Source organism: Dermacentor variabilis, chromosome 5, assembly GCF_050947875.1.
Source record: "Dermacentor variabilis isolate Ectoservices chromosome 5, ASM5094787v1, whole genome shotgun sequence".
Taxonomy (NCBI): Eukaryota; Metazoa; Arthropoda; class Arachnida; order Ixodida; family Ixodidae; genus Dermacentor; species Dermacentor variabilis.
In genome coordinates, this window is record NC_134572.1 from 67,760,263 (window position 1) to 67,772,336 (window position 12,074).

A 12,074-nucleotide genomic window follows, 5' to 3' on the forward strand; every position below is an offset into this window, starting at 1 on the left:
AAGGTAGGTGCAGCAGTGCGTATCTTCGTGTCTCATTTCACTGCAAAAGATGCAAAAAAAAACTAAGAAAAAAATCTCAAGTGCTTAGTCGCGAACAATTACGTGTTCCTTAGAGGCAAGAGCGAGCGGCTGAGAGAAGAGCTGGCTGTCACGGCAGCGTCACGTATACCGTTGGGCCACTTGAATCTGATATTGGCCAGCTGCAGCCTGCAGATGTAGTTCTACGAAGCCGGCCTATACGCATAGTAACTTTTGCCATAATTCGCGCTTCAACCAAGGGTGCCAAGTTCATTGCTCTGCTTCGAGTGCGTCGTCGCAGTTCGTTTGAATCCTGAGCACGCCGTAACTTTCGGCGACGCGCGTTCACGTTCACGTGAAAGCTCGCCACTTTCGTCTCTGAAAGGATTCATCGCTCAAAAGCGATCATGAGCCTATTGCCAGCGGCGCGCCTGAAGTCAATGTCTTGCGCATGTTTCTCCGCCTACCACGTCGGGTTTCTACACCAAGTAGTGCGTCGACCATGTGACAGACAAGTCGAAAGGAGCGCTTCCTTACAAATTGCAGCTGACTGCGGAAGAGCAACTCGCAGATACGCGGGCCCGAAGGAAAGATGCATTGGAAACACTCGCGCAACTCATGGAAGGTGAGTAATACTTTCCAGAAGTACATGTTGCTGGGCCAGCCGGTTCGTATCGCTGAGTAGACCATAAATATGACCGCTATGACGATCGACATGACCGTCCTTCCGTGTTTGCGCCAAGCGATCAGATTTATGGCTTATACTCAGCAAGAGTAATACTTTCTTTGCTGGTACGTTATGGACCGATAGCGAAGCGAGTGGAAAAACTGAAAGAGCTGTAAAATGTTAACCGCTGCCTGCGAGAGGAGAAAAATGAATTGAAATACTTTTGAACCTGAGACATTGTGTCTTTTCCCAATGTATTCCTTTTATTATTATTATTGTTGTTGTTACTATACTACGCGAAAACGAGTAGCCATCACCGGCCAGGTGCCTCCTTTGGACTTTTAGAGCTACAGGAGCTGTCTGGATAAATGTGAGGAGGATTATCGGCTGGATAACTGCTACGGCTACATTAGAATCACCAAAGGAAACTTTGCAACGGAAGCAGATATGGAGAAAGCGGCCACGTTATTGTGAACAATAATATACAAGAAAAAGCTTCGGCAAGCAGTTCTATGGTGACCGCAACCACTTTACCACTGTATTCCAAGATAGATGGGACAGCTCTTAAGGGCACCCCTTTGAAACATCGTAGTGGCATGCGCCACATCGAAAACTTTTCTTTTGTATCGTAATGCCTCGTTCAGATTTTTCCTTCCATATGCATGCATCGTGCTAACAACCCATCTAATCTTAAAGGATTTCATTGTCCTTAATGGTGTTCTTCTCAACCTTCATGTTTCCTAGCTTTGCGACGACAGTCCTTTAACGACATTTTAGTTCTTCCTCTAGCAGATACATAAGCATTTCACCTATACTGGCTTTACAACCTAAAGCCTCGGATCGGTTTACGACGTCTCCGTTTACGTTTGGATGGATGCTGCGACATGACAGCAAAGCTCGTTGACTTATTGTGCTATTTCCCCCGCTATGCAAGCGCAAATTTTCCTGTATAGGCTTCGCGGTCAGTTACAACCTGATATACGGCTTCGAACAGCAGGGCACTTCTGTCTTAATAATTCAGAAAGCTTTTGTCTTTTGATTTTATTCTTCGCTGTTCGATATGATTTCATAGCTAGCTTCCTCTCCATCGCGCGTGTTCAGTACGTTGCTTATTTATGATCGCTAGTGTCCTACTTGAGGCACCTTAAATGACTCATGACTCCAGCACCTTCTGTCGGCGAAACCGCGTGCCGCTGATTGATCGAAAGCCAGACGAGAATGAAGACTTGCATGAACAGAATAAACAACTTGAGGTTGTGCGCTGTGCAAAACGTCATGCTCCCTTGTATTGCAGCAACATGTCTGACACATATATTGTACACTGTACATGCAACACGCCTGGATATTAGTAGCGGAGGAAGCCCCTATTCGCCTAGTACATATCAGAGCCGTCGACCTTCGCCACAGCGAAGAATGATTATACGGTAGTGTTTCTCTCTCTCTCTCTCTCTCTCTCTCTCTCTCTCTGTCTCTCTCCGGCGGCGCTTCAGGACAACCCCACATCGAGGCCAAGGTTGTCACATGCCGCAAGAAAGACTTTCTTTCGAGAGATGATGCGAGCAGCGTTGAAGCTTTCTGTTTCGCACGCACAACAATAGCTGTAATGTGAAATGAGGCGTTTCCTCGTGCCGCACGAAATCTGATTTGATTACTGCTCGAAGCGCTTCCGCCAACAAGCATCGCAGGTCTCTGCAGCTTGAAGGGTTGCGGTGCTTGTCTGACCGTGTCCGGAGTGTCGGTTGTTTCGCAGTCGAGTCTCTTAGTACGCATACACATTATAACCCACTAGATACAGTACGCAGGGAGCTAACGTGATATTTTCCTTCCTTCTTTCCCTTTATGTTCCTTGCTGCTTCATTTGTTTTCTTTCTTGCTCTTTCCTGCTTCTTTTCTCATTCTCTCATTCTTTTACTTTCTCTGTCTCTGTGCATGTGCGCGTGCGTGCGTGTACGTGCGTGTATGTGTGTGTGTGCGTGTGTGTGCGTGTGTGTGTGTGTGTGTGTGTGTGTGTGTGTGTGTGTGTGTGTGTGTGTGTGTGTGTGTGTGTGTGTGTGTGTGTGTGTGTGTGTGTGTGTGTGTGTGTGTGTGTGTGTGTGTGTGTGTGTGTGTGTGTGTGTGGAATGACAAAGATGTAACAACCACGACGGTATTACGACGACTGCACAAATTCCGCGAAGAGTAATAATACGTTATTAGAAGAGCGACAATTTTACAATTCGAGTGAGCGGGCGCCAGTACATCCGGAACAGTTGACTTAACACATGCATGGTGGAGACCGCAGCCCGTACACGGCTAGGAAGGACTCGTGATTAATTGTTCCAACTGACGTGGCCTTCGCATAGCTGCTGTTGGGTTGCGTTGCGGTGCTTTAGGCGTTATTGCTTTTCTGTATAGGAGCGCTCCCAACATACCGTTTTCCAGCAGGAGCAGGCATTATCTAAGAATTCCGAGTTTTGACCGGCAAGTGCTGCTGTCAAGATGACAGCGGAACAATTTCGTTCCTGGCGCACATACCTGTCTCAATTAAGCCTAATTATAGGAATTTCATATACGTCATTCTGCAGAGCAAATTTGCTTTTAGAACAACAAAAATTGCAGGACGGCCTTTTGAATGGGTGTGTGTTTATGAGGAACGCTTATATCTGTTTATTGATGTTTGGTCTCCCTCTGGTGTTTCCTCGCAATGTTATATATATTTGTAGGTTCTAACTGGGCGTCTACATAAGCGCAGCAGCCAGCTGTGACTGCTTTATTATCTTTTTTTTTTTTTTACTTTCCATAGACTGTAGGGATGCCCTGATTGCTCTGCAATAAGGGAGCTTTAAAACTAGGAAACCTAAAGTTAAGGGACAATATCATCTGTTCGAACCGCCGATTACAAAGGAACACAAGCGGAGTTTTGGTTTTCGGGGACGCTGCATGAGACGCTTGGTGTGCGCTACACTAAAGCTCCCTAATCACCAGCGTTCCGTACACGGCGCATCGTTCATTCTTCTTGATGGAAGACAGGCCTTATGGCGCAAGTGTAAGATGCCAGGACCAATACTGCCCCGTCAACAAATGATGGGCATAGTGAAGTGGAGAAGGAAATTAGGAAAATAAAGACATTTGACCAACTCATGGGGGAGAAATGCGAAAACACCCATGTACTTAGATTTAGGTGCACGTTAAAGATCCCCAGGTGGTCGAAATTTCCAGAGTCCTCCCCTACGGCGTGCCTCATAATCAGAAAGTGGTTTGCCACGCACCGTCATGCTCCGTGATCTTCCGGTGACAATAAAGAATCTTGGTATACGCCATCCTAAAGCTCGCCAATATTTAGCGTGCATTTGACGCACATCGTTAACGTACACCATGCGAGATAACGCGGTCACGTGACGCATACGAACAATGGAGAACGTGGCCGAAGCATAACGGCGGAATCAGCGCGCAACGTCGGATAGTCATCAATGTACATACACAGGCGCGCGCATATGGTGCTGCTTCTTGAGCGAGTTGGAATTTCATACTGTGGCGGAGCGCGCTTTTAAGATGAGGACAGGGTAAGGCGCACAGATAGACACATTTGTTTATCTATCTGCCTCACTCTGTCCTTGTCTTAAGCGCGCGCCCCTCTGCAATGCGCATGCAGTGACACGCAGAGTGAGGGGCTGCTCGCCCTATGCTGCAATAATGTTGCTTATGTTCTTTTCAGTGCTTTTTTCGACCCCTCGCCGCTGTAACGTCAATAACACTTGCCGGTGCCGTTGCGGTGGCTAGAGTTGTTGCCGCTCGTGCAGCGCGATATCGCTTGCACGTGATCGGCTTCCTGACCTGGATCGCTCTGCTTTGGCTTTCACCATGAAGTAGTTGGCAGTGCCTATTTGTAACTTAAATAATGAGAGAGAGAGAGAGAGAGAGAGAGGGGGGGCGAGGGCGAGGGAAATCCCCACGAGTGCACTGCACTGCAGCAGAGGCTACGGCGCTAGCAAGCCATGACATTACCGGCAGCCGAGAATTGCGCGGCAGCAGCGGGGTTAACAAAAAATAATAAAAAGCAAGCATCGGAAAAAAAATATATGCACCATCATCGCAGCATAGAGCGAGCAGCCTCGCACTCGACGTGGAAACGAGCGCATTTGTAGATCGGCCGACGAGTCGCCGAGGGCGCTCACTGTTCCTTCAGTTATGCTTCGGTCCCGCGCTGCGCTGTTCTCATTTCATTTGACCTCGAGAGTGCATCAGCGTACATCACCAGCGTCATCGCTGTGCCATGCCCAACGTCTAGCGCACATGTTTTCGCACGAGCAAACGGAGACAAGTGCTGTCCAGTCGTTCGAGATGCATGGCTCAGCGGTGAATGGTGCCAACTGTCTGCACGCAAGCTTTCTGTCTAGCAAAATTCCCGAGGAACTTGATGCTCAAAAAGGGACAGGCAGCTGCACATGTCGAGAAAACACGAGTTGCATCAGTTAAACGCCTGCCCTACAGTTCCCTACAGTTCCCTACACTAATTAGTAGAGGGACTCTGGTGCTACGATCGTTCAGCCGCCATGGAAATGATGGAAGGAGCATGGATTTGCCTGATCTTTGTGTTTGTGGCGTAAGACGTTCTTGCGACTTGGTTCGTTACGCTTTATCTACTTTCATTGTCCTAAACTTGAGAGCAATAACTACTTCTCTAAGCGCAAAAGGCTCTGTGAACACGCATTATGACTACTACTTGCAGTGGTTTAGACTGTAGAAGTGGCCAAATCGAAACGCACCAAGCGTCACAACACGCCGACTTGCCTGCGAGAAATTCATAAAGGCGGTCTATGGCTCCCGTCTGTGCACGCATCTGTGGCGTAATGGTTTCAATATTGGACATCTGTGCTAGGTGTCGTGTGTTCGAATGCAGCCGTCGGGCAATTTTAATAATGTTCCTTTAATTATTTAAAGTACAGTACCTTGCTGAAAACTATGAGTTCAGCAAGCCGTTAGAAGCCAAAAGGATGAAGTTTAGGCAAATCCATGTGCTTCTTATAATTACCATGCTGGCTGAACCACCTCGATTGCAGCTCCCATAGATATTAGCGCCAGTGCCCCCCTCTAGTAATTACTGTATGAAACTCTATGGACGCCTGCGACCTTATCAGCCTTCTTTGGAGTCAGCTTAAGATGCGCTGGTTTCTAGAGCAACAACAAAACGACGGGGCCTGTATTCGCGAAACTTCTCTTACGTAATCCAAAACAAAAGAGATGTTCACAGAAAGACAGAGCTTGAAGCGACTAACAGTGGTAGGACAAGGAACGTCACTGAAGCGGACGTTTCGAAGAGGGAATTTGCCTTAGACAGGCCAGCAACTGCTTTATAGTTGCTGCCCTGACGAAGACAAGTCACCGTCAAAAAACCTTGGCTTCAGCGTCGTTCATTGTTCTGCCCCTGCTAATCGCTTAAAAGCGGCTTGTCATCAACCAGCATTCCGGCACCAACCACCCATATAGCGATCACCCCGATGAAGATTGCTGGGTCGGTGACAAACTGCAGCAAATACGTTATGTACGATGAGTTTCTGTGAATGCTGCCTCTCGCCTTCAAAGAATTAAGCGTGAAACCACTTTCTTGAATAGGATGGTAAATGTTCCATAATTATGCTGAAATAGGTGTTACGCCGTGTCTATAAATTTTGTTTTTGCCTTTAGAAGTGACAGTTTAGCGCAGATAACACAAGATACGTGTTCTCAGATTCCTGCACAAAAAGCATTCTCTCATTTGATTGCGTCATTGAGTTCGTCGAGAGTAATCTAATGAAATGTGACAAAATATGCGGCATTAGAACATAGTAGTTGTAGTGGGCATTCCTTGCTGGTGTCATTGATGTGTGAAACATTGGCCAGGGCTCCCACACGAGAGCGCGCTTTAATTCAAATCAACCACCATCGGAAGCTTGTCGACGTCTGATTACAGTGTGCGTTCTGCGATACAAGTGCGTGTAGAAAGGGCATGACGCAGATACCTGCTTAGTATAAGTAGCTTGAGATTATCAAGGGAAAACACGGGGAAGGCGGGAGATGGAAATTCAAGACGATGAGCAAAACGAGAAGAAGGTAGAAGCGGGAGCCAATGTTTAAACAAGTGAACTTGTCGAAACGTTGTCAAGTGGTCTTGAAGAAGACAAGTCCACCTGTCGAAACGTTGGCTCCCGCTGTTACCTTGTTCTCGTTTTGCTCATCATCATGAGATTATCAAGCCACTTTTACAGCGAAGCTGTATATGGCTAGCGGATTCCGTCCGTCCATCCGTCCGTTTGTCGGTCCCACTATTCCGGTGGAACCCCATGCACATGCGCAAGAAAAAAGAGAGAGACAGAGGGACGCGCGATCAGCCAACGCCACCTAGATAGCACAAGGCCTGTTTACTCCTATCCATGTCGTCACACTACCTTTCCCGAAATTTCCATTGACAAGGCTAGCGTTATGAAAATGGTGATATTAAGATCACTGTTGCTTACTGGGGAGCATCCCCATTAGATTCTATGGCAGTTGGGTCAGGCAACATGACCTCATGAATCGGAGTGAAAAGGCCTTCTGCTATTTAGGTGGTGCTGTATTAACTAGCTGCGCCATTATTGACGTCGTTGCTCTCCGTCGCAGCCGAGCGCGCGGGCAGCAGTTTCTCTCCGGCACCGAAACGGGTTGTCCGCTCGTCATACGTACTCCTGAGGAGTAGGCAGCTTTCGATCAGATACGCCGCGTGCAGAGCCGTAAACGACCTCGTCTACGCCGTGCCGATGCTGCAGCCCGGGCACAAGAACAGACTCGTGCAGCCGAGCGCAAGCAGTAACTGTATATCGAGGATCCGGCAGCCTACCAAGCCGCAGTTTAATGAACCCTCTGCATTAACCCAGTTATAAACACCGGGCCGTTCGCATCTGCCAACTGAACATCGCAGATATTATAATTGTATCTTGCACGATGTTCTTTTATGGCGAAGCTGTTTACCGCAGCCACCGCCCCCCCTCTTCCAACGGCGCAATCGTGTCCGCGGACAGAAAAGCGCGAGCAAAAACTTTCATCAGCAAAGGCCCATACCCTCCCTAAGCAAGCAAAATATCCATCATACAGAACATGTTGAAAACTGATCATCAATGGATCATACCCGCGGAAGCAATGGCTAATTCCCCCCCCCCCCCTGTAAGCAAGCAAAAACTTCAATGGCTCATAGCCCCGTAAGGACACCTCCCCTAACACGCCCAGATCGGACATCGAGCGTTTCATGCGAACGCACTTCTCGGCACTAGCAAGTGACCGCACCACAGCGGTCATCGTTGTCGGTGATACTAAAGTGGGCATTGCCAAGCCACAAAACAGGTGGTTGGTCCAGTTCGTGGCCAACTAGTTTACCTTGATATGCTTCGCCGAAGCCACTCAGACAACAACCACACATGAAACGTGTATCGATCTTACGTTGACAATGAGCGTTTCTGCGCTTAAAACTGAAGATTTAGCCGTATATCATCGTGACCACAAAGCAGTGGTGGTGAATGTTACAAAATAAAATGTTTGCCGAAGTTTACTGTTTGTCTCGTCGCCACATCGTAGGTGGTGGTCCTCCCACCGCTTCGCTGTCCAACCACCTTCCCATGGTGGAGTATGTCCTGACTTTTTAAAATTTATTTTTCGTTGAATAGCTTAGCTAACGTTCGCTGGGACACGGTATACTTCGCCGGATACGCAATGCGTACCGCACAAGATCTGATTTCGACCTGCGAGATATAAGCTCGTCTAAGAAGACCGATCAGATGCTGTTTTATGTCTTCTAGATTAGATCTGCCTTTGCCGACTATCTAACACGCATTTTGTTACCATTTATCTTAAATAAACACAATTTTATCCATCGAAAAAAGAATATTGGCTTTTTCCTTCGCTAGCGCAGGTCTTCCTGGGCTGCTGACCTTCATCTCACTGCGGTAATGACCGCACAATCGAAATATTTACGTCGGCAAAAGACGGCAGACTGCACGTGGTCGGCCTTGAGACCGGCGAAGGCCGGGTGAAAGGCAAGCGCATTAATGCAGCTCATTGTGGTTTTACCTTTGGATACCGAAGCACGGGCTGCTGCGTTGCTTGATGGGAAACCCAGGTAAAAACGATAGTGTACGAAAAGAAACAAGCCCTACTGTGGCGTGCAGGCACGTGCAAATAAAAACGGTAAAAAGTAAGACGGTTTAAAGATAAGACGGTTTTGCGTGCCAGATAACACGATAGCATTATTAGGCTAGCCGTACTTGAGGACTCCGGATTAGTTTTTTTATTCGCTCTTCACGAAATGCGTCTACCGCGGCCAGGATTTGATCCCGCAGCCTCGTGCTTAGCCGCGCAACGGCACCGAGCCACTAAGCCACCACCGCGGCAGCCTGCGCCGACACGTGTTTGTGCTACTTAGCACTGAAAGAACCCAACGGCAATGCTTTCGTAAAACATTTCTATTTTGTGTTTATTCGCTGCTCGGACACTAAAAAAAAACAGCACAATAGTAGTCGTTTGTTGTTTATTAAAATAAATGAATGAATGAATAAAAACGAAGAGAAAGAAATTACTGCTGACACATTAAACGAGAAGAAAGGGGGGTTAACCGAGGGGCCCGATTATTATTGGTCATATCATGAGATATGACTGAGTTCATGAGTTCATGAGGTCAGCATATCATGAGTTCTCATGATATGCTGACCACATTGTAACTCTGGCGCAGCCTGCCGACACCTGAATGGTGGTCAGCTCTGAGGACGGGGGGTTGGTAGGAGCGGGTGTAGAAGAACATGGAGACAGGATATAGTAAATAAGATAACTATTTACGTATATACAACAGAGAGATTAGGTCAGATTTATCCATAGTTTACTTGTGCAGCGACTTCCTCGAGGGAGTTTGTCACCCGGCCCCGCACACCAGTACTGTTAGGACATAACGTAAAGCAACTTCCAGGGCAAAAGAGGCCACGTGACTGAGAATTTCCTTCACTGACCAGCTTACCTTGCAGACAGCTGTATTCAAATAGATAGTTAGTCACCCTTCGCCGACTGGACGTTCTCCTTTCTTCCTCGGACCTTCTTTCCAAGCGCTAATAGCAGCCCGTCTTGGTCTCCTAGCTCTGTGTGAGTAGTATGCGTGTTATGCCCGGCTTAGAAAAAAAAGAAAGTCATGCTGTCTGATCTAGCAGCCTGCCGCAATGCTATCGACAATGTTCTAGGTCCGATACCAATAAACAGACGCCTCACGTTGTAATACGCATGCGCTTTATTTGATGTACACAGACAGCCCACAATTGTGCGGCGTTACTGGCGAAGCCATGTTCCATATAGTCTCGACAGAAAACAATGAAATGATCATCTTGAACGCAATAAGAAACACATACTTATTCCCCATTGAAATAAAGATAAGCTGATAATAATGAACTTTAGACTGTGTTGACAGAAGTTGAATTATTGCTAAACTCACGCCCAACGACAACCTTATCGAGTCAATTGTAAGAACGACGCTAACACTAGCTCAAGTCTTGAAAGGTCGATGGCTACTCTCTCTCCCTGGAGACAAGGCTGTTGAAACAGAGTACAATTCTAAGAAAGAAGCGACAAAAGGACGATGGAGACGAAGAGAAATTTGTCTTGACGCCTTCTGGAAGCGAATTCACAAAGAATATGTTTCGTAGCTACCATCATCTCACTATGTCAGTTGCACTTCTTCAAGTAAGGCGAAAGTCGGAGTTGTCGTGCTTACTATGAACGAAAACTGCAAGAATTTTGTGGAACCTGGCTGAAATCGACAAAACATATCCGGGTCGAGACAATCACTTCATCTGTCTCTCTCAAAAATCCATAATAAAAGAAAAAAAAACAAGTCATAGGATGGTTACAAGCGTGTAACGCGAATGGCTCTTTAAGCGTTAGATGTGGTGCAGGCTCAGTGTTCTCGCTCCCCATATCGAGCTCGTCGATTCGCTTGGGGGTCTGAAGGTCCTTCTCCCTCCATAACATTTCGTTGCATGTGATGTTTTATAGCGTTGTCGTTTAAACTACTTCGTTCCTCCTCGAAGCTCGAGAGCTCAATCACTGGCGCAGCCGAAGGCGATATGACGTCGACGACGGCATCACGGCGACGGCATGACGGCATGACGGCAATGGAATGACGGCGAAATGATATGGCGAAAGTAAAACGTCGACCGCATCACGTAGTCGGCACGAGGACAGTCGGATGACGAGTAGATGCCGACGGTGGCGTGACGATGGCTGTATGACGACGAATATATGGCGAAGATGGCGTAATGGCGACAGCACGATGGGAATCCGATGACGAGGGGGGGGGGGAACGACCCCAATGGTGTCACAACTATGACACAATGACAACAATGGTGTGACAACGGCGGCATAATCACGGTTGAATGATGACAGCGTGATTACGATGGAATTACGAAAAAGGAATGACGTCGATATGGCGATGACGACATGATGAGAATTGGATGTCGTTTCTGAAATTAAGACGAGTGTACGACGACAGCGCGACGACGACTGCATAAGCACAATAGATGACAACGACTGTATGACGACGACTGCGTGACGACGACTGCATGATAAGAATCCGGTGATGAAGCTGGAATGACGACAATGGAACGACCACAATGGCCGCACTACCTTGCTCCATGATGTCCTGGAGTATATGACTCTCCTGGATTGTATGACATTCCAACGTCCTGGAGTATATCAATACGACGCCATGACGACGACGACGTGACAACGCAGTGATAATCACTATTCAGTCACGACAGCATCATTACGAAGAAATTTTGAAACAGGAATGACGTCGATGCAACGACGAAGGTGGTATGACGACGATGGCGTTAAGAGAATGAAATGACGACGAGTGTATGATGACGATGGCGGGCGCAGTCGGTTAATTTCCCTCACCCGTTACGCACGGAGGGCAACACCATCTGTTTGTGTTTCAGGTAACCAAGCTTGGCGTCAGCGTGAACAAAATGTGATTTCTTATTGGTGGAAGCACAGGCGATGAGCCGTGCATGTCAACCAATGGAAATACCTTCTGGCACATGCCATGGTACTATCTGCGCCTACGAACCACGCCAATGGCGCGAAACTGAGCAATGAACTAAGAAAAGGTAATGCTTTAATAAGCTAGGCTCGGACATCATTCAACGCCTAGAAATTCAGACTTGAGACATTGTTAACTGGCGCTAAAAAGACGCGGAAGGAGAACAAGCACACAGGACGCAGCGCTAGTTGTGTCCTGTCTGACATTGTGTCCTGTGTGCCTCTTGTACTCGTCCCGCGTCTTTTTAGCACTGTAGTTAACGATGTTTAAAGTCTAGAAAACGCTAACTAGTCCAACTTTCTTATTAAATAGTGATTGTAAATC